Genomic DNA, 7874 nt, shown 5'->3' on the forward strand with positions numbered 1-7874 from the left:
ATCTCCTAGTATAGATTTTTCTAGCCTAGCATGATGGGAAGAAGAACACAACAATAAAAATCAAGAAAAGACATCACCCTATTGAATTCTTGAAGTGAGACCTTGAATCTTGGATTGAATCTTCTTGTTCTTCATTCTTCTTTCTCTTCAAATCCTCCCAAAATAATGTATAATGCGTGGTCTATGTTTTTGGATGTCTGTAGGGCTTTAAAAGATTTCCCAAGATTTGTTTCCATGAGAATTTCATTCAAAAAGGGAAACCAGATTTTCTCGTCGTGACACAGCCTAGGTAAAACTCGAGCAGTCCCTCAGGTCAAGAATTTCTTCTCGGTAATTAAAAAATCAAAGCATCAATCAAGAGGTGGTTTTGTCGTAAAAAATCTAATTTTACAGCCATTATTGCAATAGAAAATCAAGCTTCTTCAACCTATCTTTTGTGTCACAACCTAATTTAATTTCCTTAGGTAATTCCTGAACCGTTCATTCAATTCCTTAACCAATTGGCACCAGATTTTTGACCAACTTCAACAATTTGCACCTCAATATTTATAACGTCACAAGAACCTTATATTATTGCATTGTGGTCATGTTACTTCATGTCTCATGTCACGAATATGTTAAAAGCCTAAATAGGGTTTAGGATTATCCTGATTAACCGAATTAAAAATGAGTAACTTATCGATAATGATTTTGACACTTTAATTATTACAATCATTTAACACATCAATATCCAACATCTAGATTAACCTACTACCATAGCTCAATGAAATGTTCACTACCTAGGTTGGGTCGAAGACTAAAACCATATAAAAATCTTAAAACCTTAATTATCCAATGCACCATAATGAGAGGAAACAATTTCGAACTAGGGAAGTACTAATTGTACATAATTAGATAATAGCAGTGTCCATGATTACATGTGGCACTGGATCCAACCTTTAATTCAAATCTCATATTTTCACATCAACAACTAGATGATTGTCACATCACATTATGGACAACATTATGTGCAATAATTATGTACATCTAGACTTTTCCTTCAAACTATTGATGCAAATGCAATGGCAATGTAAATAGAAAATAATACATGAATTATATTGGCCATGTCTGTAAAGTGAAGTTCAGGGTATTACATGTGCTAATGGAACCTACACTACAAATCAAAACTGATGACCTAATTTTTTGTAGGGATGATGTATCCAATAGATCCTGGCTCTACTCAAGTCTATGTAACCTTGCTCCTACACACTTAGACAATTCGTTAGTTGCACTTGGCCATCTTCAGTGGTGGGAAAGGAAACCGTGAGACTTTGACGATCAAGTCAATTGATAATAGTAGTGTACTAGGTGTGAGACATGCTTGAGACGTGAGCCACTTAGGTGTTCGGTGATAGTGTTGATATATGTAAATGAGAGAGAAATTTTATCGTTGACCTCTTAAATAGACTAATATTTTGACGTTTTAAGCACCTGTTGTAGAGATATCACATTAATCAATCATGGAAGATATTATACAAAAGATCTCTTGGAAGAAGTGAAGTAGATGTCTTTTATCAATCACGCTAATTGCCTCGGATTCCCTCTTTACAACATGCGTAGCACTTTCCCTGGCCATGGAGGATAAGCCTTTTCATAGAATTTTGGCAAAATTGATGTATCACCTCAACTACCTTATATATAGTCTCACATCAACCAGATAAGATAGTATATGGAGTGTGAGTCTAATTAGCTTGCTAGTTGGCTATCACGTGGGGGTGATATGGAGCCTCCTTATAAGAGGCATAATTATAGTTCCCCGAGTCCATGTATGCATATTTATATGATGCTTAGACTTTTGGTGTAAGGTTAGAGGTGAGTTCATTTTTTAAGTGATGTGTTGATATAGAGCATCTTTTGACAAGGCAATTGCTTGTATGGTTGAGTATTTTAACACAACACAATAGTCCCCAGGCCCATATATGGATATTATACAGTGCTTGGACTTTCAGTGTAGGACTAGAGATGAGTTCATTGTCAAGGTAATACGTTGGCGTGGAGCATCCCTTGATAAGGTGATTGCATGTATGGTTGTCTATTTTAACACAATACTATAGCTCCCTAAGTCTTGGCGTTGATATTTGTATAATGTATAAATTTAAAATGTGGAGATAATATTTTGATACCTCATAGAGTAGCTATGCTAGCGGTGTATTGCAAAGGCGATGTCCTGATGTAACGACGATGCTCTGAAAGATGGACACATTGATGAAAGTTGATAGGCAGAGGTGAGGTCCTTACATGAGGAGGCTCTAAAAGATAGTCAGCTTAATGAAAGCCAGTAGGTAGATGTGAGATCCTTGCATGAGGATAAAGCTTTGAAAGATAAGTTGTTTGACGAAAGCTGGAAAGGTCTTTGCACGAGGACGAAAAGCTGGCATGCTGAAGTGAGGTCCTTGCATGAGGATGTGCTCTGAAAGATAAATAGCTCAATGAAAGCTGGTAAGCAAAGGCAAGTTGCTTGCATGAGGATGAGACTCTGAAATATAAGCAACTTGTTGAAAGTTGGTAGGCAGAGGCAAGGTAGTGCAATAATTCACATGTTGGAGTACAGGTGATTTCATGCCTCTGAACCAATGAGACATTTTTCAATTTATGCCATTGATTTGAAAGGTGTTGTATGTTTCCAAGAAAAACCAGCTGAGTCGTCACTTGTTTCCAAAACATGGATCCTTAGGTAATTATTACTAATCTTGACCTACAGATGGATGACTTCGAGATGACATGCCTGTACATGCATTTTAGATACACCATCTCATTTGGGCCCTTAATCATGTTTGAAGTTTCAACTTAGCTACTTTGATAAATTGGTGAATGAATGGCCAGGATGAATCTTGATTAGATATAATGGTTGAGGTTTGTCACCTCTACCCATAAAATGCGTACTTATCCATTTTGTAAACTCGTTACTTTGCAATTCAGAAACACACTATTACGCTACACCTTCGATTCCTTGGTGATTTTCTTGAAGTTTTCAATGACACTCAGTGATTTTTGAGGGGTATTCTCCTTAGAAAAGCTTTTTCCAAGTAAATCTTCAACAACCTTTTATTTTTCTCCATCTTTTTGTTTTTACAACAGTTAAAAAATGTCTAGAGACCTCTAGAACTAGTTCTGGTGAGGTAAAGGAAGATGATTGGGCTATAGTTTTCTCTTCTCTTAGGGATCGAAGTGCACTCTCCTCTGAGGAGATTTATTAGGCCGAGGAAACACATCTGGAGAATGCCTGATGAGGTAGTTGACACATCAATACAATAAGAGGCTTTGAATTAACGATCTGGATGAACTCGTCAAAGCTTCAAACTTTTAAGGAAACTTATAGGATCTGAGACAACGTAGGGCTCATCGTTCTCAAGCCTTATGAGAGAGCTTACTACCCAAGGCTGAGGTGCGTGGCCATTAGTGAAAATCTTTTGAAAGCCAATTTTAGGTGTAACCATTCACTTTTTCTTTCACCTCATTTTGTAGTCTTACAACTTAGCATCGACCCAACTTAATCCAAATTATTGAAGTTCAATGGTTTGGTCATGGATGCTCAGGCACGAGGCAGCATATGGCATCCACATGCCTTTTTCCATTTTCCAATCCCTTTATATTTCCTCATTTTGTGGAATTCAAGACAATAAGACACTATGGATAGTGCTTCCTAGCACCTCTAACAGTTCCCACCATATCAACTACAAGCATATTTGATGATCTATGACCTCTTCCTTAATGTTTTAAGCTATCTAAAGATTTGTCGTAGATTATTTACCTCGAGGCAAGATATCAGTTGAGAAGTGGGACAACATCTTCATTATTTATTAGTTGATGCACAAATAGTGAAACTACTTTGAACTGATAGAAAAGAACATACACCTCATCAACAACAAACAAATTAATGGCCTCTCAAGGTAACCATTGAGCTCATTTAGCACTGGACTAATTTACATCGTTAGTACGCTCTATTATGGGTGCTAACATTTGGAGTTTTGCAGAAAAATTCACTTAGAAAAGGTAGAGCTCAACTTTGTGACCATTAGGTGAAGTGTCACTGAAGCTCTTTCTCTGAAGACAACCTTTGTAGCGTACAAAAAACAAAGTGAGCAGCTTCAAAAGGTAAGTAAAAGGTTTCACATTGAAGACGAAGTGACAAAGTGAACAACTACTACGACTCATTACAACTATTGGACGAAAGGGTGATAGAGCCATATCACCTCTTGTGATGCTGATGACCTACTTAAGGCCAACAATGCTTGCACAGATCAAGCATTTGGGCAGATTTGGTTGCCCAAGACCTCCTCAAATACTTACAAACTCGTAACAGAGAATTAGTGGACAAGGTCGAGGCATCTGCTAGGCTGGAGAATGAGGTAAATAAATGCTAAGTCGAATGTGGAAAATGCAAAAATGAAAAGGATTGAGGTGGAGCTACAATTGGACACTGCCATAATTGAAGCGAGTTACCTAAGGCATAAAATTCACAAACGAGTGGACTAATAAAATGAGCATTAACGCCACGCTGCTGACACTCTAAAGACATCGAACAAGGAAAAGACTAAGTATAAGCAATTGGTGGAGGCTCATAAGAGAGGATTTAATCCTTACGGAATTAAGTAAAAACGGTTGGGAAAGTCACCATCCAAAACTCCATCGAGAACTTCGACAAAAGGAAGGACTATGATGACTTCGCTAATTATTAGGCTTCATAGAGTGCCCAAGAGATGATGTCTCCCCTCTAGGAAGTCGATCCTAAATGAGATCTAACTTTTCTTGAAGATGAATTCGGGAGGATAATCGAAGGTCAACTTGATGCTGAAGCAGTTTTTATTGAAGCTTGAGATGATGCTTTAGGGAATAAAATGGCCCAAGTGGAGAAAGTGGTTGGGGATTAGACTCTAGTTGTAGAAGATGATGTGGTCACAGTTGACTTCTTCACATTGGGTAGCTCAACTAAGCCAAGTGCTTTTTCCATGATGGCTGATTTATATATGAAACGCTTCATCTTCATGGATACCAAGGTGGGTCTCCTTTAGGGTGCTTCTCACCTTTCCTTTCGAAGCGAATTGACTTTCTTACATGGTGTGTGTGGCTCGGCCATGAAAGGATTCATCTTCATGGATAACAAGGTAGGCTGCCTTTGGGAGCTTCTCTCCTCTCATGTCAAAATAGATTGATTTTTGTGCATGGTTGATAGTTCATTTATGCCAAGAACTTCTTCTATGGTGGATAGTTCATTTATGCAAAGGGCTTCTTCCATGGTTAATTGTTCAACCATGGAACGTATTATGAAGAGTTGAAAATACTTAGCACTAAAATTTATTGTATTAAATAAAGAAGTTTGTACAAGGACTGGGAAGGATCTTCTAGGTGAGGTTATGTGCCTTGCTTATCGATAATACTTGCACACTCTATTACATGGATGAGATTGTCTTTCCATCCAGGTCTTCAATTTTGTATGTTCCAGGTCGTAGCTTTTCTTTGTACAATACGGTCGTCCTTTCCAAGGTACATTGTGCGTACGCCTGGTTCTTTTACAGAGAGAAAGACTCCTCAATACAAGGTCGCCGATGCAAAATTACCTCCTCTTCTCTTTGGCATTGTAGTAGGACAATCTTTCCCTGGTAAGAGGCGAGTTTCATTTGAGACCTATCCATCCTCTCTTCAAGAAAGTCGAGTTGTACCTTCTCAACTCGTTATTGAATATCTCATTGAAGTTCTACCTGCACCAAATTTATAGCTTCAACCCCATAAACGATATAGAAAGGGATTTCTCCTGTAGAAGTTTGGCTTGTGGTGTGAATAACCTGTGACACTTGGGAAAGCTCGCCATTTGGAGGCATAAAGTTCCATTTTTAAAGTATACTTAATGGTTTTGTTAGAAAGTCGTATGCAATGAAAAGTGCAAGTACGACTTGGGAAGGGGATTTTCCTTATTTATTTAAGGGTAATTAGCACAAAACATCCCTACTTTTCAAGATTTTTGTATAAAACATCTTTACCTTTCATTTTTTGGAAAATTTTACCCTCACTTTTACCTTCTTTTATTTTTTTTGTGCAAAACATTCTTCCATCAACTTCCCGTTAAAATGCTCCATCAAATAAAATAAAATGAATATTTTCTTTTCAAAATGCAGGGATAAGATTTTCCAAACCAATTTGTTCTTCACCGTGGCTTCAACATTGAATCCTGGTTTTGTTGAGTAGGAACGGTTTGTACAATTTTTAACAAAAGTAGGGATGTTTTTCACAAAAACAATGTAAAGGTAGGGATTTTTTTGCAAATACAATGTAAAGATAGGGATTATTACCACCAATTCGATTTTATACTAAAATGGGAAGAATACTTGTTCATCTTTCATCATCTTCTCCATCTTATGTATTGTCCATTCATAGAATTACATTTTAATTGGTTTTCTCACTTTACCCCTTATTTACACCCTTCATAAGCATGAAATGGGGATGTTCATCTTAAGTTTATTAACCATATATTCATTCTCTTCACATACCATTCCAAAATTGTTTGAGCAATCAAGCATTACAAAAGTCGTGATTCTTTTCAGCCAGAAATACAGTTATTTGCGTCATTTTCCCTTATTTTATTGAATGAAATAATTTTGTACAATTTTTTTTCATATTACTTTACTTTTTTAGTTATGGACATTTGAAGAAGGATGGAGCGAAGCCAAGGTAAAGAACAAATTGGTTCGGACAATCTTACCTCTGCATTTTAAAAAGAAAATATCCATTTTATTTTATTTGACGGAATATTTTAATGGGGAGTTGGCTGAAGGATGTTTTGCGCCAAAAAAAAAAAAAAGTAAAAGTGAGTGAAATTTATCAAAAAATGAAAGGTATAGACGTTTTCTACAAAAACCTTGAAAGATAGAGACATTTTGTGCTAATTATCCTTTAATTAACATAAAAAGAAAATTATCTAATCCATCCAACTATGCTCATTACTAAACTTGTTGAAAAGATAAAATATAATCAATGTATATGTAATGCCCCGAATTTTATCGACTTAAATATTGGGATGTTATCGATATCATTCCATAATCATACATGAAGCAGAAATAAAATTGAAAGGTTAAAACTCCTAATTCATTTAATACTCAGATACTGAATAATAATAAAAATGTCACGTAACATAAAACATTAAACGGAATTAAAACGAAACACATAATATCCTAATAGAATTATTTTAAAATATTTTCTTGAAAAATTATTTACTTGGCAACCCTCACACCGCTCAGCCACCATCCACGACCTAGCTTGAAATGTTAAAATTTGAAGGAATGATATGTGCATCCAAACAATACGATAACTTTTAAAACATGAATATATAACATTTCATACCATCATTTCATCAAGAGCAATCGGTGAACAATCGAAAGCTCTGACACATTTGAGAAGACCCGAAGGCGATCTCACATTTCATTTCATAGGGACCTGCAAGTCAATTAGCATTTCATGAAATAAGTCACGTAAAAAAATCATAATATTGCAAAGACGAAACAATTTACACATAGTATCCTATTTCGTTACATAAAATCGTTTTTGAAAAGCCGAATCCAAAATCACGTTCAAGATCTTTATTTTGGCATAGTGCCGTGTTGAACATATTTTATTATTTGGTGAAAAGTGAAAATATCTATTCCTATGATATTTACAAAAACAAAAGGGATATTGGAGGCCTAGATATATGCAAAATGCCATGTTCTTCCCTTAACAACCTCAATCTCATTACTCCATAATGTGTTTTTCCCCTAAAATGCCTCATTCTCGTACAATTTATAATTATTTCCCCCTAAAATCAAGCAATTAAATAATATTAAAATAAGAATAATTGTCAAGTC

At 35.9% G+C, this 7874-nt stretch overlaps 1 long non-coding RNA gene across 1 annotated transcript; it reads right to left on the reverse strand.

Moving 5' to 3' along the window:
• Positions 1-7097: 7097 nt before the first annotated feature.
• LOC111383441 lies at positions 7098-7832 on the reverse strand. Its single transcript, XR_002700743.1, has 2 exons — positions 7375-7832; positions 7098-7289 (listed from the first exon to the last, which is right to left on the reverse strand). It is a non-coding gene; the product is annotated as an uncharacterized LOC111383441 (long non-coding RNA).
• Positions 7833-7874: the final 42 nt, after the last annotated feature.

Source organism: Olea europaea, unplaced genomic scaffold, assembly GCF_002742605.1.
Source record: "Olea europaea var. sylvestris unplaced genomic scaffold, O_europaea_v1 scaffold269, whole genome shotgun sequence".
Taxonomy (NCBI): Eukaryota; Viridiplantae; Streptophyta; class Magnoliopsida; order Lamiales; family Oleaceae; genus Olea; species Olea europaea.